Source organism: Corythoichthys intestinalis, chromosome 11 (genome assembly GCF_030265065.1).
Source record: "Corythoichthys intestinalis isolate RoL2023-P3 chromosome 11, ASM3026506v1, whole genome shotgun sequence".
NCBI lineage: Eukaryota > Metazoa > Chordata > Actinopteri > Syngnathiformes > Syngnathidae > Corythoichthys > Corythoichthys intestinalis.
The window spans coordinates 34,631,505-34,658,603 of NC_080405.1; positions in this window are offsets into that span (position 1 = coordinate 34,631,505).

The following is a 27,099-nucleotide window of genomic DNA, read 5'->3' on the forward strand; positions in this document are numbered from 1 at the left end:
CGCCCCAAGTCAGACAGTCACAGTCTAGACAAATTTTACAATAAAATGTAAAAAAAAAAAAAAAAATTCTCACTGGGGGACATGCCCCCAACCCCACCTAGAGGGTCTGTGTTTCCCTTCGTACAGAGATTCTTGTGGGCTGGGCTGAGTCAAAGTCCAGGGCTGCTTTTTAGTCCCAGTCCGCCCCTGCCTCGGTCACCGCTTCATGAGGTCATTCGCTTCCGAAGACACACATACTTGTCTCAGAGGTTCGTCCATTTTTCTATGCATTTGCTGACCTCCAGCCCCATATTTTCAGCAATCTCCTTCCACGAATTGCTTGCCATTTGGCAATATTTATAATGCCTTGACGAAAAATTGTACAGGTGGTCATACTTTCGGACCTCTTCGAAGATCCTCTCATTGGCTTGGCCCATTTGTGAGTGTAGTGCAAGAATGTTTGTAAATGACAGTGATTTCGCGCTGCACCAGAAACAATATTCTGAGCGGACCAATCAGAGTCCATTTGCCGCACGTCACCACATGTTGATGTGACGCATAGTTAGGATTTTGTGGAGGTGCATGTTAGGCTACGGCGTAGGGTCGTAAATCGGGCCTGCCATGACGGCGTAGGTCCACCGCAGAAGCATAAATCAGCCTTTAGTGTCCACATGAAGAAGAAGAAAAACAACAAAAACAACCTGAGTGGTGCCTTTACAGGCTTTCAGCCTGTAAATATATACATACCCTTCCCCAGATGCCATGTTTTATAACTTTTCCTTCTTCTTCATTTTTTTTTAAAGGAAAACATTTTTTATGGTTAGAGTGACCCATGACTTGCAACTTAATCACGAAATAGAAAGGGAGTGAACATTTATAACTGAGATATCTAGATACACTTTTTAACCCGATATTCCTACACCATTTTGATGCTTTTTCTTCCACCTTTTGGTACCATCACCTCAATAAAGTAACATCTTCGTGTGCTGAACACTGTACAATTGACTTCAGAGGTTAAAAAATCTCAGGAGTTTTCACTGCAGAAGATTTAAAATGTTGAAAATGGCCACAGCAAACAAACTCAACATTAAGTGGAAAAGGACTGGGTTTAAAGGTATTAAAAAAAAAAAAAAAAAAAAGGTTTATATACGTACCTGATGGTATTTTTTTTCCATCCAACTACAGCTTTGTATTCAATTTAATTTCACATGTAATGTTCTGAATACATGACCTTTGGGAGCAGACGCGTGCGTTTTGGACAGAGCAGAATGCTGAATGATCGCATCCATCGAGTGCCCTATCTGGCAAGTGTGAGTGTCAGCAGATGCTTGGTGCTTCTCCCCACACATCGGAACATATGGCCCTATTCAGAAAGGTGCACTCGTATGAATATTAATACACTTCCAGCATGCAGTAAGTACCCTCAGAGGAGGCCAGTTTAACTTGAGTGAACACTAGTGGCATGTGTTAAAATGATTCATCCTGTAACTTAGGATGCTGAGGGAGTGAAATGAAAGATGGCCCCATCAACAAACAATTTCACCCTTCTGATTATGTTTTTATTGTGTTGTCCTGTTGCACAGTCAATATTCTGTCTCACCTAATGTCTCACAATTTACATAGTAATAAGACAATTTCAACTGTCACTTTATTTTGTTCCAAAAAGGCCTAGTTTAGTACAGCAGTAATTACAGTGTTTTTGCTGATTTGCATTACTTACAGCAATTCCCCAAATATAACGCACTTTTTTTTCCCCCCCAAAACACACTTGTAAAACCATGGGTGCGTGTTATACACAGGTACAGGGATGGAGACAGAAAGATTCATTATGATTCATGTTCCAGTGTCAGCATGGACCAGCACAATACTAGTTCTTCTTAAAAAATTAGCATATTGTGATAAAGTTCATTATTTTCTGTAATGTACTGATAAACATTAGACTTTCATATATTTGAGATTCATTACACACAACTGTAGTATTTCACGCCTTTTATTGTTTTAATATTGATGATTTTGTAAAAAAAAATCAAGAAAAAACAAAAATCCCTGTCTCAAAAAAATTGCATATTTCATCCGACCAATACAAAAAAGTGTTTTTAATACAAAAAAAGTCAACATTCAATTAATTATATCAGCTATGCACTCAATACTTGGTCAGGAATCCTTTTGCAGAAATGACTGCTTCAATGCGGCGTGGCATGGAGGCAATCAGCCTGTGGCAATGCTGAGGTGTTATGGAGGCCCAGGGTGCTTCGATAGCGGCCTTAAGCTCATCCACAGTGTTGGGTCTGGTGTCTCTCAACTTCCTTTTCACAATATCCCACAGATTCTCTATGGGGTTCAGGTCAGGAGAGTTGGCAGGCCAATTGAGCACAGTAATGCCATGGTCAGTAAACCATTTACCAGTGGTTCTGCCACTGTGAGCAGGTGCCAGGTCGTGCTGAAAAATAAAATCTTCATCTCCGTAAAGCTTTTTAGCAGATGGAAGCATGAAGTGCTCCAAAATCTCCTGATAGCAAGTTACATTGACCCTGCCCTTGATAAAAAACAATAGCCCAACACCAGCAGCTGACATGGCACCCCAGACCATCACTGACTGTGGGTACTTGACACTGGACTTCAGGCATTTTGGCATTTCCTTCTCCCCAGACTTCTTCCAATCTCTGGCACCTTGATTTTCGAATGAGATGCAAAATTTGCTTCCATCTGAAAAAATACTTTGGACCACTGAGCAACAGTACAGTGCTGCTTCTCTGTAGCCCAGGCCAGATGCTTCTGCCATTTCCAGCACACCATTGTGCACAGTGGCTCTGGATGTTTCTACTCCAGACTCAGTCCACTGTTTTTGTAGGTCCCCCAAGGTGTGGACTCGGCCCTTCTCCACAATCTTTCTCCGGGTGCGGCCCCCTCTTCTGATTGTGCAGAGTTTCCTGCCACACTTCTTCCTTCCCACAAACTTCCCACTGAGGTGTCTTGATGCAGCACTCTGGGAACAGCCTATTCGCTTAGAAATTTCTTTCTGTGTCTTAGCCTCTTGCTTGAGGGTGTCAATGATGGCCTTCTGGACAGCAGTCAGGTCAGCAGTCTTGCCCATGATTGCGGTTTTGAGTAATGAACCAGGCTGGGAGTTTTTAAAAGCCTCAAGAATCTTTCCCAGGGGTTTTGAGTTAATTCGTTGATTCAGATGATTAGGTTAGTAGCTTCTTTAGAGTACTTTTTCATGATGTGCAAATTTTTGGAGATAGGGATTTTTGGGTTTTCTTGATTTTTTTTTTTGCCAAAATCATCAATATTAAAAACAATAAAAGGCTTGAACTACTTTAGTTGTGTTTAATGCATCTAAAATATATGAAAGTCTAATGTTTATCAGTACATTACATAAAATAATGAACTTGATCACAGTATGCTAATTTTTTTAGAAGGACTAGTATTACCTGATCCGAATGAACTTCATGTTGTAAATAATTGTTTTTAAGATGAAATTTTTCACATCTAATCAAATTTTAATTTTTTTTTTTTGTAATATAAGTCTATTACATTTTTCTTACCTTGTTATCGCAACATGCCGGCTTATTGACACGGCCGTGTTGTCTTGAAGAGAAAGTATACTGCGATTCGTTTCGTTTAAATTGTTACCAATCTGCAGTTTTGGTAACTTGCGGTGCTTTCAACTCTGGACCGTGGTCGGGACTGGACCGGCAATTTACGTGGCGGTAACAACATTTTGACTGCTTACTTTGTAAAAACCGTTATACTGTGAGCAATTTTACCACAGAAACTGGTGCTAAAATTAGGGTGTGGTTTCTATACGACTACAAGACTTTTCCCTAGGTTTTACAAGTAAATTTCAGGCGCGCGTCATACACGGGTGGGCGTTATATTTGGGGAATTACGGTATTTGTTTGTTTTATTTATTTTTTTAATTCAAAATTGTTTTGAACTGTCAAATGAAGAAATTTTAAAGGTTATGTTTCCTACTTCCAGTGTCCTTAAAAAACAGAACTTTTTCCTTGGCAGATCATTTTATAATAAACAATACAACTTTTTCCAAGTCCATGCGAATAGACAAGGTTAGATTCACTCTTAGACAAGCACTGGTGACAAATAATACACAAACTTTATATTTTTGTAGGGACACAAACTGTACCGTGAAGTATGCTTCTTCTTGCATTATTTTTCACAAAGAGGTTATATTTTACCATACTTATAATGTTGATCACATACCTAAGATAAATGTCCTTGTTCTGCAGTCAACTTTGCCAAGTGTGAGTCTATTCTTCTTCAGCCTCAGGCAACCCATCTGGGATACTTGCAATGGTCCTTGGTTCTGCTTGACTGAATCGGTGCACCTGCAGCACATCGTTTCTAGGTAGGGAGCCAGGTGAGGGTGTCACATATCTGTAAACTGACAGCACCTTATGGACACTCTGAATCTGCAAATTAGTTATTGCAAGTTTTGATCCAAGAAGATAGGCTCCAACACCCCGCAACATTTCTGGTCATTCAATTTGTAATATGTAATATAGACCTTTCACAACATATTACAAAAAAATTTAAACATGCAATGTTCCCATATTTTCCCTAAAGAAATTATAATACCGTCACCACTGTTTAATGCATGCGATGTTGCTGTAAATTCCCCCCCTTCATACTCAGTGGTCAAATATAATATATCCAGATCAGAATATCAGTATCTTAACCATAGGTGGATGTCTGATAACCAAGGCAATTTATACAACCTTTGTAAACTTCTGCATGTAGAGTTGCTTCATCTTTATACTGTTTACTGCCTTGCTCTGACATTTAGCAAAATATTTACTACCTTGTGCTGACATTTAGAGCAATAATTTGAGACATTGTCCTGGTCATCGTGAAAGGGGGATCCTTCCCTCTGTGGTTCCTTCTCAAGGTTTCTTTTTTCCGTTCATTCATTGTCCGAGCCGCTTATCCTCACGAGGGTCACAGGGGAGCTAGAGCCAATCTCAGCTAACTATGGGCAGTAGGTGGGGTACACCCTGAATTGGTTGCCAGCCAATTGCAGGGCACAACGAGACAAACAACCATTCGAGCACACACTCATACCTACGGACAATTTAGAGCAGGGGTCCTCAAATACAAATCTTGAGGGTCCACAGTTTTTTTTTCATACAAGCATGGGTTCATTTCTTAATGTCCGTCAAGTACAAGGCAGGTCGAAGGTGGTAAAGGTGGTTTTCTTTGGACCAAACAAAAATACAATGGACATTCAGATTAAATAATAATAAATTAACAAAACTTTTTTTGACTAAAAATAAAAATACAAAAAAAAAATACAAACATGCAAGAACAATGTTTACACATGTACACTAAATAATTGGCTAGATCTGTCATTAAGGTGCAAACAATAACTATTGACAGTACATTTTATAACGGTAAAACACTGCTGGACAAAAAAGAAAACATGTGCAAGTAGTACAATACATGTTCACTTGTTCAGAACATAAATGACAAGCTCTGTCATCAAGGTGCAAACATAACAATTATTGACAGTAACTTTAACTGTAAAACACTGCTCAATGAGAAAAATGGCATTTGGGGGTCACAAAGCTGTTTACCCACATCATCAGCCAGTACTTCAGTGCGTCTTGTGGTTGATAAATCTGAGAGTGAGATTTGATTTTTGTTGTCATTTCCTTTCTTCCTTTCCTTTTCTTTCCCATTGATCATTGCTGTCATCACTTCATACACTCTTTTATTATTTCTCCATCAGAGAACGGCTTGTTAAGTTTGTCATTCCATTTTTCATTGAAACGGCAATTTTCGTTGTCCACTTTTCTTCTCTTGGTCAACTTTGAGCATGCCATTTTGTTAAATTCGGTCTTCTACTGGTGGCACGTATGGTGTTCGTGAACATTGCTTAACACTGTGATCTTCTACTGGTGGCATGTGTGGTGTTAGTGAACGTTGCTTAACGTTGTGAACTTGAACGTTGCCCGCATGCAGCAAGAGTGCCCGGGTAACACTGGGAAATAAATAAATCACGTTTGCTCACAGTTTGACTCACGTTCTTGAATGAAAAATAAAGTACACAAGTGTTGCTGACACTGCTGCGCTGCGTCCACGCTAGCTAGTAGCATGCAGGTTCTCTCAGCCAATCAGCGCATCAATGCACGCTTTCTCAGCCAATCAGTGCATCCACCCAGGCTCTCTCAGCCAATCAGCGCATCAATGTCATAGTGATGACAACAGAAGTGAAAACATGTAAGATATTTGACTAAAAATCAAACAGAATTTAGCAATAGAATAGTAGCGCATAGCGATAGATCGGCGTTTCATACAAATGATGTATGTTGAAAAAAAAGTTGTCATTTTTTTCTTTCGTTTTTTCGTATGTCTGTGGGTCCGCAGAGAGGTTTGCCGTGGTCCGGTCCAAATGCATGTTTTTGGGATGTGAGGGCAAACCGGAGTACCCGGAGAAAACCCACGCAGGCACAGGGAGAACACGCAAACTTCACACAGGAAGGCCGGAGCCCAGGATTGAACCCCTTTCTTTAATTTTTGTTTTTTACTTATCTTTTAAGGAGAAGTTAGAACAGGAGATGACACTATTGATTGCATTAAATGCCTTTGTTGTAGGTTTTATTTTACAATATTTACCGCAGGTACTCTGTTCTCTTCCCAATTCCTGGCCATAGTCAGGTGGGATTGGCTCCAGCTCCACTGCAAGCTTCGTGTGGATAAGCGATATAGAAGACGAATGATTGAATAAATATTTCTGAACTTCCTGTTCGTTTTTTATAGATAAAATTAAATTTCAAGGGCCCTTTAGGTGACAATACCTGCTAAACACACATTGAGAACCACAAACACACACTGCATAAATACCTATAATAAGGCCTTGAGCAGAGTGTGTACAAAGAGATCAAGGAAATTGGTTTTCTGCAAGTGATGAGTGGGTCATAAGCTGTTCAATCATAGAGGCAGATTTGACTAAACCTACTCCTGGAACTTCAATTTAGATCAGAGAGAAACAATCTAATTCCATTCCACCCAATCTCCAAGGACTCCTTGCAATCAGCTTTTAGTGGCACCTGCCGAGAAATTCGCCAAATTATCCACTGGTACCATCAAGCCTGTCTGCTGCTTTGTTTAATATATAATGACTGCCTTTGTGACCAAATGAAAAGTGTGAACATGTGCTGTATTCTGACATTGATTTATCTGACAAAACAAGACTATGTTATGGCTGGCCCATCCAGAAGGTGGTGAATTATTCACTGTTGTTGGCAATGGGCCTAGGCAGGCATGAAAGGCCTGGCTTCCACTCAGGAAGAGCTAAAGGATAGAAATGTCTGTCCCTACTACTTTGAGGTCCGAGTTTTTTTTAGTGGAGAGAGCAGCCCCGAAGGCAGTTTGTTCATTAACGTTCCCTTGCTGGGTGAAAACATCCAGTCAGTGTCAATTACACAGTAGCAGGTGGGCAGGTACACTCTTGAGTGTTGGAAGGAGTAGAATTAGCGCCAGCAACTAATGTCAGGAAGCAAGAACATCTGCGGTGGGAAACGGATGCCATGTGTTTGGTCATAAGTACCCCACACAGTAGTTTAAAGCATTTTCTTTAACATGTTAAACTAACAATTATCAATGCTGGAGCTATTTTAAGTGGTCACTTGGCAGGTATCCATTCATGAACACCGATGAATTCTGTAACTGTATAGCCCCTTTCACACACAAATCCCAGTAAATTGTCGTGTAAGGTAACGCGGGTTTTGGCAGTGTCATGGCTTTCACACATGGGAAAATGTCCCGGGAATAAACTGGGTTGTATATGCGAAAGTGGCTTGATGTATCCCGGTTGGCATCTCGGCGCTCTCTGTGTGGGGACAGCGGCTGGTGCGATTTCATAACCTGGACATTAGGTCATTTTTGGTCGGCATCGGTTGTCAAATTCTGTTGGTCAGATCGTATTTTGTTACAGAGCCGGTTGTGGGAGCGTTCCCAATGCCGTACCTGTAGCCATTTCAAGCTCATCAAGATTGTATTTAAGCCCAAGCGATCCAAGAGAAGGGTGCCGAGATATTAACTTGCTGGGCGCCATTCAACACCATGTACTCTTGAATTTCGTGCATTTGCTAGCTTGTGCGTCTGCCGCCCTTGTTTTGAAATCCCGTACTTTGTGCTGGCATTTGAGTGTATTTGTTTTGTTGTCTTATCGTCCTCTCTGCCTACTACTTCGGTTAGTATTATTGATCCGCGTCGACCTACTGTCATGGACCCATTGTGTAATTTTGTTTGTATTTATTAAACCCTTGAACGCATCCCTCCGTTGTTTTTTGCTTTAAGGTACATGCTTGTTTCCGCAGTTGCGGACCCTAACATCGGCAACAAAGTAAACCACACAATTCCAAAGATGGACGATGGACTCTCTTACTCGGCTCTACGATCCAGTCACAATTTGATTTTGTTATGTTTTCAGTTTAAGTTTGCCATTTCCAGTTTGCCATGTTGATAATTGTTATGTTTGTTTGCCGCTTTTCATCTAACTGCAAAGACAGAGGAAATGACAATCGCCCCGCCATGATATTTCCTAGAGGTGAGCAAAATTTCCCATTGTTGGATTATTCACAATTCGGCCGTGGAAGATTCAAGAACAATTCACAAACATCCAAATTCGGATTGTTGAAATATGCCAGGTAAAGCGGAACTAAAACACATTCTTTGGGACGCAATGAGGAACGGACCGAGAGTAAACATGAGCAGCGCAGGGTACTGAGAGGCGGGCTGCCGCCAAACTCTCATGGAACATCAACTCATGCTCAACTCATGCCACTAGATAAAAAAAACAATAACATCTGACTGCGGCCGACAGCCGCTACAAACTACGTCCACATAATGCTACAGAAGATATATATATAGATGCGAAATGACAGACTCGCCGGCGTAAAGCAGTAGACAAGGCTGTTGTAGTGAACCTTGCGAGCAAACCTTAGTAACTTTTTAGCTAAAATACTCCTAAATCGGCAAAATGTTTGACTTGAATCCATCTTTAAATGATCAAACACTTTTAAAACTTTCACATGTCAAAAGTAGTCAGAAGGGTAATTATGGAATAACGTGAGCATTTTAACAACTTTAATGGTTGATTCACAACATTAAATTAATTGAATGTGGTTTAAAGCTGCTGACACAGAATGGGGACTTGAGTATCTTATTTACGGTTTTGAACTGTTAACTTGATACTGAAATACTAGTATATTTAAGGCTGAGAGGATTTTTGTACAATTTTTGTAACTGATGTACAAAACATTAAAAGCAGCTAATAGCTGGGGAGGAGCATCAAAATTGAATCGTAGCCTCTGAATCGTAATCGAATTGTAAGGTGCTCCAAGATTCTCACCTCTAATATTTAAGTCATCAGCCTTCGTGCTGTGACCTGAGAATCAAACGCTTGCTTTCACACATGCCTCGCCCTGAGGCATCCCGAACATAATACTAAGACGCGACCTGTTAAATGTCCGCGTAATCTCCGTGTCAGTCGACCCGAGAAATTGCTTTCACGCACAAGGGCTACCCGTTTAAATCCTTGGATTTTAACGGTGTTCAGGTATACGTGAAAGGGGCTTATGGCTTAAAATATTGGTTTGACTGATGCATATTAGGTAAGAAAAGCCATGGTATAACTGAGAATAATGATACAAAATGCCTTAGTTTGTGGTTGTTTGCATAAAATGGTACACAAAGGTTTAACACAAAGACATTGCCAAAGTAGAAAGTTATACTGTAGTTCCTATTCTTAAATTTATTGAATTCAGAACTAGAGTTTATAGAGTTTGTCAAGGGCCAGTGTTTTTGGTCCCTCAAGCCACAAAGCACAGCTCAGTAGTATTGTACTCAGCTTGACTTACTTCAGTTTGCAATAGTTGGTTTTCCGCTCCATTCCTTCAGTAGTCTCAAGGAGCTGTGAAACGCATGCGAAACACTCTGTAACAAAAACGGAAATGTGGGTCATCTGTCTTTATTCAAGAGAGGACATCAAGAAAAGAGCCACTGCAAAAAATGGAGAATGTGGAATGTAATATTGCAGCAAAAGGGTGATCTGTATTTGCAAGAGTGTAGATTTACTCATTCATCAACATGGTTCCAAAATAATGTGATAAAGCCACAATCATGAATTTGCTGGACGTGTGAAGTTCTATTGTTCAGGAGGATGAATTGTTCCTTCACATTGAATACTCAGTAGAGGTGGTTAGGACATCTAATTAGAATGGCCTCCCACTGGTGGTGTACCAAGTTATCCAACTTAGATACCACCTCAGGGTAGTCCCAGAACAGTCAGAGATGAATATTTTAGTCATCTACTCTGGGAATGCCTTACACAACACTTCAGGGGAAGCTAGTGTGTGATACTAAGGAAAGAAAAACCCTTGGTCTAAGTAACTAAGGCAGCATTTCCACTGCAGGTCTCAAGGTGTAGTACCGATAAACAATACTTTTAATTTTTGTCTTCCATCAAGTGCCCCGTGTTCCATTTTCCAAAAATCTAAAGCAACAAAAACATAAATAACTTGGCTTCTTGGACCATAGGCACCACTTGATTTACCTTTGTTTACTGCATATATTATACTTGTGTGTCATATTTTTATATCACCCTGCTCTAGATGACCTGGACTCTCCAAGATGTCTCTTTAGATACAGTTTGTGCCTACCCAAATTATAACAAAATATTTTTGGGTTTCTGAGCATAATTGTTTCCTGGCATTTTTTTGTTTTTTTAGATTTACACTCCTTGCAGTTCCATCAAATACTCTCATCTATGGGAAGTGTTTTCATTAGGGTTGTTCTGATCATGTTTTTTTGCTCCCGATCCGATCCCGATCGTTTTAGTTTGAGTATCTGCCGATCCCGATATTTCCCGATCTGATTGCTTTTTTTTTTGCACCCGATCCAATTCCAATCATTCCCGATAATTTTTCTCGATCATATACATTTTGGCAATGCATTAAGAAAAAAATGAATAAAACTCAGACGAATATACACATTCAACATACAGTACAAAAGTACTGTATTTGTTTATTATGACAATAAATCCTCAAGATGGCATTTACATTATTAACATTCTTTCTGTGAGAGGGATCCACGGATAGAAAGTTTTGTGACTTTGTATATTGTGACTAAATATTGCCATCTAGTGTATTTGTTGAGCTTTCAATAAATGATACTGTAGCCATGCCCAAATACATAATGGGAAGTGGAACCAGGACTGTGCGTAGTGCTACCAATTGATATGTCTTCTCTGCGTTGGGAAATACTATAAGGTGTTAAGAAAAAGATTAATTGCTACCTTGCTTCCCCACATTGCTTCCCATGATATTTCTAATCGTAGGGAGAGGGATTGTAAGGCTTTAGCCGATTAAAAAAAGGCTCCAAAGGCTGTCAAAATTCACTATACTCTTTTTACGCTGCCTTTTATCTCTCTATATAGGTAAAACGGTGCTATTACAGGTTGCGCGGGTGGGTCGTGCACAGGGGTGAAAGTGGCCCAGAACGGTCAGGAACGCAGTTCCGGTATAAGATTCATGGCCAGAACGCAGTTCCGGTATGAGATTCATGGCCGGAACGCAATTCCGGTATAAGATTCATGGCCCGAACGCAGTTCCGGTACACGGTGCTTTGATTCCGAAAATATGACAGCAACTGTCAAAACGCTATGTAAAAAAAAAAAAAAAAAAATGCTCAGCTGCCACACATGTATTTCAGCTCCAAGAAGAAAAAAATCTACCAACATCAGATTTACATACACAAGTGTTAACAACAAGCATATTAAAGTGCTTGTGTAGCGTAATCCGTTTCTACCAATATTTATTATTGATTTTATCCCATGGACGGCATGGAAGTTTCCCCAGCTGCTGCAGTTATCCGAGTCTGACGATGATGAGTCACGTTAATGTGCCAATGCACGCAACAAAGCAAAACACTTGGATTGTTTATCCGTTCAATTGGCTGACATAATGACATGTGATCAACAGAGATGGTTAGCTCTGATTGGTTCAAATTTGCATGTTTTCTGGAACAGCAAAAAAAAAAGCTGAGGAGGCTTATTCGCTCTGATGGGGAGATTCAGAACATCTTAGCTGTCAATGTGCACTTTGGACTTATATTTTTTCATCTATGTTAGGCTACTTATTCATTTCCTTATGATTTAAAAAAGTGAATGTTTGCGGGATCTTCAAAATATATTCCATTTCACTCTGCATAATATGTCATGTGTGTTATCTTTCTGAATGTATGTTTCTTATTTCTTTATTATTAAAAAAAAATAGTAAATGTTTACATTAACTTCAATTTTAATATATATCCTATGTTCTTAAGTAGTTAAAATTGAGATTTGGCATTTAGTATGTGAGGAAATGAGGGAAAATAAAAATTAGGAGATGGAGGTTGGGGTTATTGCTGTTTTTGTTTTATTTTGCAAATCATTGAAAAAATAACATTTTCAATGAAAATCAGTTTTTGTATGTGTTATAGAAATAACTGTGCTAAAACAGTTTTCTTTGCATTTCAGTAGTTTAAGAGGTTTGACCCCCCCACCCCCCCCCCACCCCACATAGACACACACACAAAATGACAAAAATAAATAAATAAAATATCTGGCTCCGTGGCGACCTTCACGTCGGGGAGCTCCGGCAAGAAATTCTAGCCACTTTCTCCCCTGGTCGTGCAGCCCATGTATTAATTACGTTAAATATTTTAACGTGATACATTTTTTAAAAAATTAATTACCGCCGATATCGGGATAAATTTGATAACCCTACCTTAATCCTAAACTAAAGACTCTGGATGAGTGTAACGTATTATGTTTGTAATGTTAAATACAATTAGAAAACGATTTAATTAAAAAAAATATATATATATATAAAAAAAAGGCATGGCCGATATTTTTTTGCCGATTCCGATACTTTGAAAATGACGTGATCAGACTGATCGATCTGTGATCGGGATGCCGATCGATCGGGACATCTCTAGTTTTCATCAATTATTTTTCTGTATGGTGAGTCGTTATTGTATTTCAGTTACCTTCAAATTTCTGACATTTTTTCAAAGTAACAACAAATGAGTGATTAAACAAAATGTAAAATCAATAAATTTGAATTTGTCAACTGTAGGATACTATACTTACCGTAATATTTTCCTGTAAAAGTAGTAATGAACTAAGTATGTTTTGTTAATTGTTGAGCTGAACAGACAAGTTAGAATGACAGTTAAAAACGTACAGTATTTATAACACCAATACATGAAACATTCCCATAATGACAAATGAATGCAAGAACAGAATCATTTTATCAGCAGTCAAAACATTTATATCTCTTTCAGTAAGAGACAACGTCCTTAAATAAGAATGTCCCTCTGATGAGATTTTTCTGAAGGGTCTTCACCATGGAGACCGACCTTGTGCAACACCTTTGCCTCATTTAAAACACAAAACTGTCTGTACAGATTGTTCTTTAATTAAATGGGTGATAGGACAATGGAAATACTTATCTTGGTATATTTTCCATTTTCCCCTTTGAGTCCAAATTCCATTATCTTTTTCTCAAGAACTGTCAACGCATCAAGATTTCACCTCATACGACAGCACTTTAATACTTTGTTCAGAGAGGTTGCCATGATGAGGATATTAAAGCTCAAAGCGTAAAAAAATAAAATAAAATAGTGTTCTCCAAAGTTAGATAAGTGACAACTTTCTACTCCTACATTGCTGTTTGGCATGACACTTACTGAACTGTTAACAAGCCGAAACATTTAAAAAATATAAATTTTAATGAGTCCTATTCAATCAGATAATACAGGCCAAACTTTTTTTTTAATTACTTTAATCATTTTGTAGTGTATGAGAGACATTCTAAACAATGAGTTGTGCTCTAACTCAATGTTTTTCTTTTATTCTCACCACTCACCACAACATGTCACATTTCCTAGTAAATATTTAAGTAGGGTCACAGGGAGTACCAATCTCTGGTGGAGTTTAAAGAATTTGGAGCATGCCATCATCATCATCATCAGGATTCATCTACAGTAATTGAATTAAGAGCTGATGCCCGCTCTCTTACCAGGAGCCAAAATATTAATGATACTGGAGGACAGACAAATGTGAGATTTTATTATTATTATTGACGGAGGAGGCCCTGAAAAAGGCAAAGCTGTTTTCATTATTGGATAAAAAGGGGAGTGTTTCTGAAATAAACGCTTCAATGAAATAATCTGGAAAAAATAATGTGTATTTTTCATTTTTTATCTAGCAGGCATGAAAATGGGTCTGGGGTTAAAAAGGTGAGAAGTGTGTGGCGGAAATATGTTCGAGTACACTGTACAACTATTGCCTGGTACACCAGACTCACCGCTGTTCCAGCTATTGAGTCTGGCCACCATTCACGCGGATACAATTTCCAGGGCGGAGCAAGCCACAGCAAACAGACAGCGGAGTGGACCAATCAGCGACGGGCAGACGTGAGGTTAGTAAAATGGCGAGGGCAGGACGAGGGACTTGCGCGCGGAAGTAAACATACGAAGAGAGCGGAGTTTATTCGACATGGCTAGCACGAGACAGTCAATGACTCGTGTCGATGTGTTTTTTGTAATTTAAAACTGATTTTACCGTGGATTGGAACATATTCTCGGCTCTCCCGTTCACCATCTGTGTTGTTGAAGAGACGACTTTCGACGCGCAAGATTGACGTTGCTCGTGAAGAACACGTCACGCAAATAAACGAATCTGATTTGTCGATTGATTTTGTACCTGCTCGAAAGGCCGTTAATGGGATGGTTCCCAGACTATTTCTCTCAGTGTTTGAAAAATACAGGGAGAATAGTCTGGCAGAGCCAGGCAAGTACAACTAGGGCTGTCCCAAACGACGAATTTTCTCCCCAATTAGTCAGCGACTATTTTTCCGATTAGCCGATTAATCTAATAATCCCCCCCTCCTTTAAAAAATTTTTTTTTTTTACTAATTTAGCAATGACATTTTTGATGAGGCTTATTAATTCACAAAAACATTTTGGAACACTTAGATTCTATATTAAAGTACAAATAAACACAGAAATAACAACAATAAATCACAGATAAACAATGAGGTCAAATGCTGATAGCATTAGCTAGTGCAAAAGAATGGAATGTAAATAAATTCAGAACACTGACTTTGCCTCTCCAACATGATTCAAAACAATTCCTAAAAAAAATTAAAATTTAAAAGCTATTCTTAGTGTAGAATCTGAATTCTGAAGTATGTGGGATTAACTCCAGAAAACGTTATTTATATGACAAACATTACATACTTTTATTTTGAAATGTTCACCGGAAGTATGGGCGCTAAACCGCTAACCGTAAGCTTTACACTCCGCAAAAAAAGCTCTTTTTGTCATTGCATGTGGTGTCAGTAATCTTTTTTTATTTTTTTTCATTTTTTTTTCGTTTTTTCATTTTTTTCATTCGCTGTTAACCAGCAATTTTTCATGTTTGAAGTTTCCCCCTTTTAACCGCAAGTTTGCGTTTTGGAGAAGACTGCCAATGTTTTATAGCAGGCTAAATGAGGTTACATTTTTTTCCCCATTAGCATCAATATAGCAATGCTAACGTTTACATTGTTTAATATAGATGTGTTTCCCTATTTTGTATGTCTGAACTTTAATTCTATGGCGTGTCGATGACCAATAAACATCTGTAAATGGAAATGGAGTCTCATATGCCTTCAGCACGCCCGCACAAAAGTATGCGCGCGCATAGCGATAAAATGCAGCCGTGAAAATTATCGCCCTCATGTTTATTTACCGTGCGATAAATGGACTCATTGCATATTGCGACATGCTTAGCAACTTCAATAAAACATGTCGTTAGTCAGTTAGATGGACTTATGATCTGCCAGCTTGTAATTGTCGCCTGTCGTCTTCCAAAATTACAACTGTGTGACGGCACTTTAGGTGTTCATTCACGGCCGACGTGCAGCCAAGCTTGGCATTGAATAGACAGAATACAACAGTGTACCCTCCTTTGTTTTGTTTAAATAAGTCAACGTTTTGGCCACTCTGGTGCGCTTTTTGGCTTTGTGCCGCTTTCCCCGCTCGCATACCAAGTGTCCAACATTAAAAAAAAAGCTCCAGACCCCGCCCCTCCCCTCCCTTTAAAAATGTTCTCCTTGGATCACCACAATTCACATAGGTCACTCTTTTTGACTTCAAAACGGCTAATTTTGTCGAAAGATGTGAGATTTTCATGCCTGATCTAATGTTTATAATTTGCATGTACTCAAACCAAAATTTAGTTTATTAATGAGCCGTAGGCCTTTAAATTTGATGAGTGCTGACTGACTTGATAAATAATAATGCCTGGCTAACATTTGTATGATGGAACAAAACATCTCCACACTGTCCATCTATTATGGAAGCGTGTAGAGGTTAGTGAATGAATAGAATTAAAACAAAAATCTTCAGAGAATCATCAAACTGTTTGCAAGATTAATATGAAATGATTTTCATTTCTAACCCCCCTCTTGGCAGTGGCCTAAAATTAATTGGTCCTACCAAGAAAGACCCCTTGAGATGGGGGTTTGAATGTAGAGAGAGAATTTTGGGGTAAATTACACACTGAGGAACATTTTTCAATGTCGAGGAAATCTAGGGTGATGCAAGTTATAAAAGAAGAGAGCTGACCTGAGGCTGAGAAAGAACGAATTGAAGTGTTGATATTACTACATTGCGATAGGGACAGTTCTTGTAAAGGGAGGCATCCTGGGATCATTCATGATTGCAAATCACTGAGGTTTGAAAGAGTGCATTGACATGTGGTTATGTTAGAGGAAAAGCAATAATACAGTAAATATTTCAATAATGTTCTGTTCCGTAGGTCAGAGGACCTAATAAACAGACCCCTTGTCTGCAAGGCATGGGTAAACGCCTCTAGTCTTTTAAATGTTCTTCATCAGGCTCAAATTCACACGTTCAACAAGTGAGCATTCAGACATTGATAATAACAGAGTATATAATTAAAGTGTCAGCTATATTTAAGTTTTAATATTATATGACCACTGTATATTTTCAAGAGATCTTTAAGTGCTGTAGAATTATCACACTGCTCCCCGAAAATATTGGGTCTCATTCATCATCCTACACAGTGAATGAATAAATCCATTCTCTAATCAAATTACTTACCGTACTCCAATAAGCAATACCACTTATTATGAGCATTTCATATCTTGAGTATTTAATCATTTAAGGTCATTATTGGATTGTTTTGGACTGGAGAATGCATTTTAGTTTTTATCATACCAAAGATTACTGAAAAAAGCCTTCAGCACCAGCACAGCTGTCAACTTTATGCCCTTTGATAAAATTCATTCGAATAACATTCACCTTTCATATATTGTGCCAGTTCACTTCTACAGCAGACTAGTGTGGGATCATCATATTTTATTTTCCCTTGTGTGATTGTCAAGTGTTATGTTTTGGGATGCCCTCTGTAGGCTGTAATGCACTATTGATTCGAAAATCTGTTTTCCCCGTTTTTTTCCATAAAGACACATCATGAAATAGCAAATGAAACAAAACTTGACTTGATTCTTTGTTACTTCTGGTAGTAAAAGGAAAATAATCTAATTTGGTCATATTTAAGATGAAGAAGCAGCATGTCAAATTGCCCTTGTCTCACAAGCCGATAGCTTGGGGCTTTTAGAAAATCCTTGAAGAGCGCTCAGGACGAGAGCTGTCACTGCTAAGCCAAACACACCCACTCTGATCTACCATCCCCTCAGGGTTAAGAGATGCAAGAAAAAGGTTAAGCCTGTGATAATAACCTACAAGGGTGATATGGTTAAGCAGTGTAATGACTACAGTGTGTGCAAACCTAAGCAGGTACGTATGTGCGATCGGATGGGGCGAGTTTTTGTTTTACCTTGAGACCCAAAAGGCCATTTTGTAAATGTATTTACTTATTTTGGGGAGGCATGTGCCCACGTGTAAAAATTGTTGATTGCCATAACACTGAATTGTGGATTCATCTACGGCTATTTTTCCACTTGAGGTCAATTTTCTCTTTTTTTTTTTTTTCGGGTCACAAATTTGACCTAGTCCTCTTTCTTATGTGGATTTGAAATTGGATATGTTTCTTATGTGAGTGCAGTGTTGTGCTCATGTGACCTATATGTTATGTTAGGAGCCAACCAGTCAGTGGCAATAAGAAAGTGAGTCAGAAGTGATACATAGTTGGGCTGAATGGTTGCGGGAGGGCTTAAGAAACAATTGAACCTGCAAACTCGTTTGCATGGTGTGTTTAAATATTTCCAGTTCAAGCATAAAATATTTGATATTACCTCAAATACATTCGTACAAGACTTGTTTTCTGTGTTTCAATGGTTGACCCAGCAAACTCCCTGCCCTGTCTTCCCTAGTATGGGTCTGTTATTATTATTCTCTTGGGCGGGTTTAACTGGAAATGACATTTCGGTGTTCTGTACTTGTTACATGTGCAATGACAATAATGGCACACATGCTACTACATGGTCACTTGTGTAACCACAGTATGCCACATCAAACGCCTGCGTGTCATTCACCGTCATGTTTTGTCTCTATTCGCTGCCCTCTGCTCGATAATAAGGGATTCTTTCATGCGAGCAGTTGATATAATTTTTAAGTGTGAGCAACAGGATGAATAACACGGTTTTTATTATGAGCCTGCTGAATCGTGAAAACGAGGTGAACGCTTTGTCTTATTTGATTCACTGTCTGCACGGTTTTTCTGCAAATATAAATACTAGGGCTGCCAAACCATTAAAAATTTTAATCGAGTTAATCACAGCTTAAAAATTAATTAATCGCAATTAATCGCAATTCAAACCATCTCTAAAATATGCCATATTTTTCTGTACATTGTTGTTGGAATGGAAAGATAAGACACAAGACGGATAAATACATTCAACATACTGTACATAAGTAGTGTATTTGTTTATTATAACAATAAATCCACAAGATGGCATTAACATTATTAACATTCATTCTGTTAAGGGGATCCACCGATAGAAAGACTTGTAGTTCTTAAAAAATACATGTTAGTACAAGTTATACTAATTTTATATTAAAACCACTCAATGTTTTTCGTTTTAACAAAATTTGTAAAATTTTCATTCAAAAAATAAACTAGTAGCTCACCATTGTTCACTTCGCTGAGTGGGATGTCACATGGGCTCCCTGCCGTTCTTCCACAGTGTCTTTAACTAAGTAAGGTTGTGATTGAAATACACCACAAGGTGTCAATGGCCAGTTATAAATTAACTTAGAAATCAAGCCAAATAGTGTGTTTTGTCCCTCGACTGACGCCGTTGTTCCCTGTTTAGTGGTCCATCTAATGCAATTCACATTGTTTGAGCGCTGGCTTCACAACGTACGCGACCTCTGATAGTTTGTATTTTGTGACTAAATATTGCCATCCAGTGTATTTTTTTAACTAAACGAAATCTTTGAATAGAGTTTGGCCAAAGTCTGAGTAAGTTTTATGTGTATTTTGCATGGCTATTTTGATTGGGAATGCCAGTTCTCTTTGCACTGTTGTTTAACTGTGTGAGAATAGGGCGATATTATTAAAAGAGATATTATTTTTGTTGTGCTTTCACTAAATTATACTTATATTTGTTGTGAAGGAGTTGCCGAAGCTTATGCCAATAAACGGCGCGGTCCAATGAAACGCCTGTGTCCACTTGCCTTTTGTAATATTCTGATATAGAATTATCCGAGGCACCCTGAAGTGGACGCGGCGCCAATGTTGTTTACTGACATGATGCAGGAGTGACTTAGAGCTACGGCCTGCCAAAAGCCGTAAGCTTTGCTAATGTTGAAGCTGAATGTGCTAATAAAGAAACAAAGTGCCAGCACGCCGCGTGTGGTATACCTTTGTTAAGAAAAAGCACAAAAAAAGACACCTTTCTCTGCCTCTTAGCTCTCAAGTGCGTCATTGTATTCTGTTTCAGGCAATGCATGAGCGGGCCATTCCGCGCATGCGTTAAATGCGTCAAATATTCTAACATGATTAATCCAAAAAAATAATTACCGCCCGTTAATGCGATAAATTGGACAGCACTAAAAATACTGATTGTTTCAAAAACAAATCATTAAAATCACTTTACATTTCTTAAGCATGCACATCCTATTTTCTAGAGTCAAATTGACTTATGCTGAGGCTGCCCCAGGAGCACAGTCAATACCATATTTGATAGAGTCATTGAATTGGCTTGCCCTCAGTATGACAGCTGGCAAAACAGAGCGGAGAAACAAAGAATGTCGTGAAGTGATTTTAACAACTTTCCCACTTCTCTCAGCAAACTCAACTCTCATCCTTTGAAGTCTACTTCAATACTGCAATCTCTTTGTAATTATTTACATGAAGCTAATGCTCTCGACTTTGCACAAGTCTTATGTGGAGCCATACAAGCCTTGCAAATTTTGTGGCCTTGTCACAAACAGATCCATTTGGAGCAAAAGTGCAATATTTGTTGCAACGTCCCAAAACAACCTCAAATTCCAATTCTGTGTGACAGGCGATACCATATGAAGTGTTTGGCTCCATCAACTAATCATGAACCATCTGCCCTGCTGAGTCTGTACATGACATGAGGGATGTATTTCTTATTATCCTTTATTAATGAGGCATTGTGTGCTTGCCAAGGAATTACACCACCACAAACGAATAATACGCAAATGTTGCTTTTGTCTTCAGAGCTGTGTGAAGGCCAATGTTGCCCTTACCTGACTCATATTGAAGCCACAATATTTACACTGAAATCATGAATGAAAAAAATATTTTGGATGGTCATAGTATTTGAGCCACTAGTTTGGTCTATCATAATCTTACACCCCATTCTCATAATCCTTGTGATTTCATATGGTGCGATAAACATCAAGACTGGTCTTGGTTTCTAGGCTCAAGATCACATATTAAAAGTCTTGTTCTCATTCATTCTCAACTCCTGAAAGTCTTGGTCTTGGTTTCGGACAAGTCAGACTCAGGATATTCTGTTGAGGAAGACCAATACTAGCATCGATTGGCTATTCTTCAACTTCATTAATTTGATTGGATGGAAAAGCACAAGGTGAAATCAGCAATATCTTAAATTATTTGTAAATATCCTTCCACCATTTTTGCAAATGAATTTAACATTTTAAACGAAGAATAAATAATATTTTCTTTTCAAATTTGGTGGGTGCTGTTTACAGTCAGGTGCGCCAGTATAGCATTATACACTCACCGGCCACTTTATTAGGTACACCTGTCCAACTGCTCGTTAATACTTAATTTCTAATCAGCCAATCACATGGCGGCAACTCAAACCATGTCTACATGCCTAAATGCACTAAGGCAATCTCCTGCAGTTCAAACCGAGCATCAGTATGGGGAAGAAAGGTGATTTGAGTGACTTTGAACGTGGCATGGTTGTTGGTGCCAGAAGGGCTGGTTTGAGATTATTTCAGAAACTGCTGATCTACTGGGATTTTCACGCACAACCATCTCTAGGGTTTACAGAGAACGGTCCGAAAAAGAAAAAATATCCAGAGAGCGGCAGTTCTGTGGGCGGAAATGCCTTGTTGATGCCAGTGGTCAGAAGAGAATGGCCAGACTGGTTCGAGCTGATAGAAAGGCAACAGTGACTCAAATAACCACCCTTTACAACCAAGGTAGGCAGAAGAGCATCTCTGAATGCACAGTACGTCGAACCCATGTTATGTACCCAACTTCTGATGGCTACTTTCAGCAGGATAATGCGCCATGTCATAAAGCTGAAATCATCTCAGACTGGTTTCTTGAACATGACAATGAGTTCACTGTACTCAAATGGCCTCCACAGTCACCAGATCTCAATCCAATAGAGCATCTTTGGGATGTAGTGGAACGGGAGATTCGCATCATGGATGTCCAGCCGACAAATCTGCACCAACTGTGTGATGCCATCATGTCAATAAGGAGCAAACTCTCTGAGGAATGCTTCCAGCACCTTGTTGAATCTATGCCACGAAGAATTGAGGCAGTTCTGATGGCAATAGGGGGTGCAACCCGTTACTAGCATGGTGTACCTAATAAAGTGGCCGGTGAGTGTATATTTACACTAATTGTTTTTGTTGTCAAAATTCACCCTCGATTCCCAAAAGACCATGAACTTGGCTTAGTTCTGGTCACAACCAGTGTTGTTAATCTTACTTTAAAAAGTAATTAGTTACAGTTACAAATAACTTCTCTCAAAAAGTAATTGAGTTAGTAACTCAGTTACCTCAACGTAAGAGTAAATAATTGCATAGCAAAGTAACCGACGTTACTTTTCATGTTCTACACGTTATTACATGATCCATTCTATAACGTCTTTTTACATCAAATATGTTTACATTAACTGGTCGAATTGAACTTTTTCATTCCCAAAAACATAGGTCACCTTTTTTACATTTTTTTTTAAATGTCAACTATATAACAGTGTAATGGTGTACAAACGTTAACTTTCAAATGCTGTGAGAAAAAAAGCTTTTTTGGTTTTCCTGTTGTACTGAACCCGCACCAAACCGTGACCCCCGAACCGAGGTACGTACTGAACCGTATGTACCGTCACACCCCTAATAAATATATGGCGGAAAACACAGACAAGACTGAAAAAGCAGTTTCTGCTGTTGCACACCTCTTTATAATAAACTGATGTATGTTAAGCCAAAAGAACTGTTGTGTTTGATAGAAAAATATGTCTTTATGCTGCAATACCAGATTCATGGCGCATTAAGCCCCCAAACTATTTTCAATTTGTCCGTCTTACCCTGAAAACCCCCGTTTCCAGACGTCACGCAACCGCTTTTGTTTCAACCCAGCCATAAAAACAAGGGAAGTAATTATATTTATTATTCGGAATGTCTGTCATTTTTAGCTTAGAATCATTAATCGTTGTCTAATATTTCGTTAAAAAAAAAAAAAAAAAAAAAAAAAAAAAACACTTTAAAAAAATTATTCACTCGCATATTTTACACTTTTAAACAAATTACATCACAATGAAAAAAATGGTGTCTGTAAAAAAAGTCACGGATAACTACCTCATAATTATCGATTAAGTGTATTTTTTGTTACTGTCGCATTTTCCCAAATATGTTAGATGATAAATAATCGATCCAAACAAAGAAACATTGAAAAAAAAAAACGTTTAAAATGGTAAATATATGAAAAAGAACATCTCGACCACTCCTTGATGTCTGCGATTTCTGCATCACGCCCCTTGTTATATTACCTATTATTTCACCCATAAAATCCCACAAAAATCCAGCTGTGTCCATTCACATCTGCTTCTTGACACTCGATGATACATGCTACATGTAGTTTTTGGATAGAAACAAGGTAAGTACGCGATAATGTCTCGTTAAAATCACTGTGTCTTTAATTCTGCTCTCGCCTCCAGTTAGGGTTTTGCTGTTTAAATTTTTTTTTTTTTTTAAATGCCCTCCTGTTCAAAAATTTTCTTTCCTCAGAAAATAAAGATTTTAAGCTTTCTAATGATGTATCACGCAGGCATATACGGTAGGACAATTTTGAAATTTGGTCAAATTGGGGGTCTCAGAGCGGAACTTCAAGTCACCTGAGTGTTTTCCGCCATACATATATTTTTCAAAATGCAGGTGAGCCTCTGAATATCTTCTGTCATCTATCTTTGCAGTAGTTGTTTTGATTTTAAAAAAATAACACAATGTTTATGGACACGTCATTCAAAAAAGTTTAGGGCAATTGACTATTTTTTGTAATAAAAAAAATATATATTACACTGTAGCATCTACAATTGTACAACGCCCACTTGGTGATGTTAATGCCTACTGAACAGGAAAACAGTTTCAGTTGTTTTCAATTAATTGTACCCACCTGAACGCCACGAACTGAATGTAAAAAAAAATTGCCCGAGAGTTTAAGATGAAGTTCGCCACACTACATGCTAATGCTAGCGAGAAAGCAAATGCTATGCTAACACTCCGAGCCACCTAGCATCACGTTTGCAACGGCGTCACAACACGCTTCCTTCCTCCCCCCTCCTGCTCTGCTCTCTCCGTGTCGCCCACCTCATCCAAATTCTAGTAACACGGGCCTTCACATCCTTAGTAACGGTAACGGCGTTGCAAAGATGGGAAGAGTAATTAATTAGATTACTCACTACTGACAAAAATAACGCCTTTAGTAATGCCGTTATACTCTAACGCAGTTATTAACAACCCTGGCCACAATTTTTAGCCACGGGTTTGTTGCAGGTTTGCTGTCCAATTGGCCATTGATCATTTTATTTAATTTTTTGAAAAGGTTAGCTGAGAGGAGATTACGGTCGCCATGGTATTACTGGTGATTGATGTGATTAATAAAATTGTTGTCATGGCACCCCCTTTGCTTCTGAATCTAAGTTAAAAGACAGAGATGAAAAGAAGATGAAAAATAGGTTAGCGATTGCCATGCACATAGCTCTAGCACAAACACCAGATGTGGTGGCATTTCACTCACATTCGTTCAAGGGAACCAAGATATCAGAAGAAATACAGTGGCTGTAAAAAAAAAAAAAAAAACGTTCATACACCCTTGCTCAAATGCCATGTGTTTCAAAACACAAAAGGAGATCCAATATAAAGCCTTACAATCGACAGTGGGGCAAATAAGTATTTAGTCAACCACTAAGTTCTCCCACTTGAAAATATTGGAGAGGCGTGTAATTGTCAACATGGGTAAACCTCAACCATGAGAGACAGAATGTGGAAAAAAAAAACCAGAAAATTATATTGTTTGATTTTTAAACAATTTATTTGCAAAACATGGTGGAAAATAAGTATTTGGTCAATACCAAAAGTTCATCTCAATACTTTGTTATGTACCCTTTGTTGGCAATAACGGAGGCCAAACGTTTTCTGTAACTCTTCACAAGCTTTTCACACACTGTTGCTGGTATTTTGGCCCATTCCTCCATGCAGATCCCCTCTAGAGCAGTGATGTTTTGGGGCTGTCGTTGGGCAACACGGACTTTCAACTCCCTCCACAGATTTTCATGGGGTTGAGATCTGGAGACTGGCTAGGCACTCCAGGACCTTGAAATGCTTCTTACGAAGCCACTCCTTTGTTGCCCTGGCTGTGTGTTTGGGATCATTGTCATGCTGAAAGACCCAGCCACATCTCATCTTCAATGCCCTTGCTGATGGAAGGAGATCTGCACTCAAAAATCTCTCGATACATGGCCCCATTCATTCTTTCCTTTACACAGACCAGTTGTCCTGGTCCCTCTGCAGAAAAACAGCCCCAAAGCATGATATTTCCACCCCCATGCTTCACAGTGGGTATGGTGTTCTTAGGATGCAATTCAGTATTCTTTCTCCTCCAATCACGAGAACCTGTGTTTCTACCAGAGAGTTAGATTTTGGTTTCATTTGACCATGACACACTCTCTCAGTCCTCTTTTGGATCATCCAAATGCTCTCTAGCGGACCGCAAACGGGCCTGGAAGTGTAATGGCTTCAGCGGGGGGACACGTCTGTTAGTGCAGGATTTGAGTCCCTGACGGCGTATTGTGTTACTGACAGTAACCTTTGTTACTGTGGTCCCAGCTCTCTGTAGGTCATTCACTAGGTCCCTCCGTGTGGCACTGGGATTTTTGCTCACCGTTCTTGTTATCATTTTCACGCCTCGGGGTGAGATCTTGCATGGAGCCCCAGATCGAGGGAGATTATCAGTGGTCTTGTATGTCTTCCATTTTCTGATAATTGTTCCCACAGTTGATTTCTTTACACCAAGTGTTTTACCTATTGCAGATTCAGTCTTCCCAACCTGGTGTAGGTCTACTATTTTGTCTCTGGTGTCCTTCGACACCTCTTTGGTCTTGGCCATACTGGAGTTTGGAGTGTGACTGACTGAGCTTGTGGACAGGTGTCTTTTATACCAATAATGAGTTAAAACAGGTGCCATTAATACAGGTAACGAGCGGAGCCTCGTTAGACCTCGTTAGATGAAGTTAGACCTCTTTGACAGCCAGAAATCTTGCTTGCTTGCTTGACCAAATACTTATTTTCCACTCTAATTTGGAAATAAATTCTTTAAAAATCAAACAATATGATTGTCTGATTTCCCCCCCGCATTCTGTCTTTCATGGTTGAGGTTTACCCATGTTGACAATTACAGGTCTCTCCAATCTTTTCAAGTAGGAGAACTTGCACAATTGGTGGTTGACTAAATACTTATTTGCCCTACTGTAAGTATTAATGGTTGTCTATGCACCATATGATTGGCTTGGACAAAAAAACAAACAAACAAACAAACAAAAAAAATCTTTGATCAGAAAAAAAAATGTGCCACAGTCTTTATAAAGTGTTCCACTTCACTACGTAGGGTGAAATGGAAGAGCTTTTCAATTTACTGACGATGTTCTTTGACATTTAAACTATTGTACACTCCCTGTTTGATTTTTATTTTGATGCATTTTTAAACCGCTGTGCAGATCCACTTGTAATAACTCTTTCTACAGTATAAGCAGTTATTGCAGCGATTAAATCAATAGGAACTTTCATGATTTTACAGCACAGAGAAGAAAATGTCATTACGGTTCGTAAAATGGCAGCATGTAGCGTCACCAGAAGGAAATTAACCATAGGTCAGCGCACACCTGAAGCTGAATTCAGTAGGTAGGGTGAACATAGTGCAATGTTTGGTCAAGGTGGAGAAGTTAGTTTTGGATTCACTGAACCAGTGCGGTGTCCACAGTGTGAATAATATAGAACTGTGAATGGATGCACGACATGGGAAAACGGAGCACATCTGTATCAAAGGTTTGTAAAGACTAATAAACTCGTCAGTTTATAGCATGACGTTAAGCAAATGCCAATCCTTTATTTTTGGATTCAGCAACTGGTACACATTCGTGTGATGGACTCCGACTGAGACACTCCTGAAGGTTTACTTTCTTAAGTTGATGATTTACTTCTCACCTTGGGGCAGCTGTCCCGTTGCTTTTCTCATCCTCTGTAGTTTCCTTTGGCAGACAGGCAGTTATTGAGTTCTCCCGCAAAATGTTTTGATAAACTTTGGAATTCATCTTTCGGTTTTTGATAGCAACCCATTTAGGCCTCGAA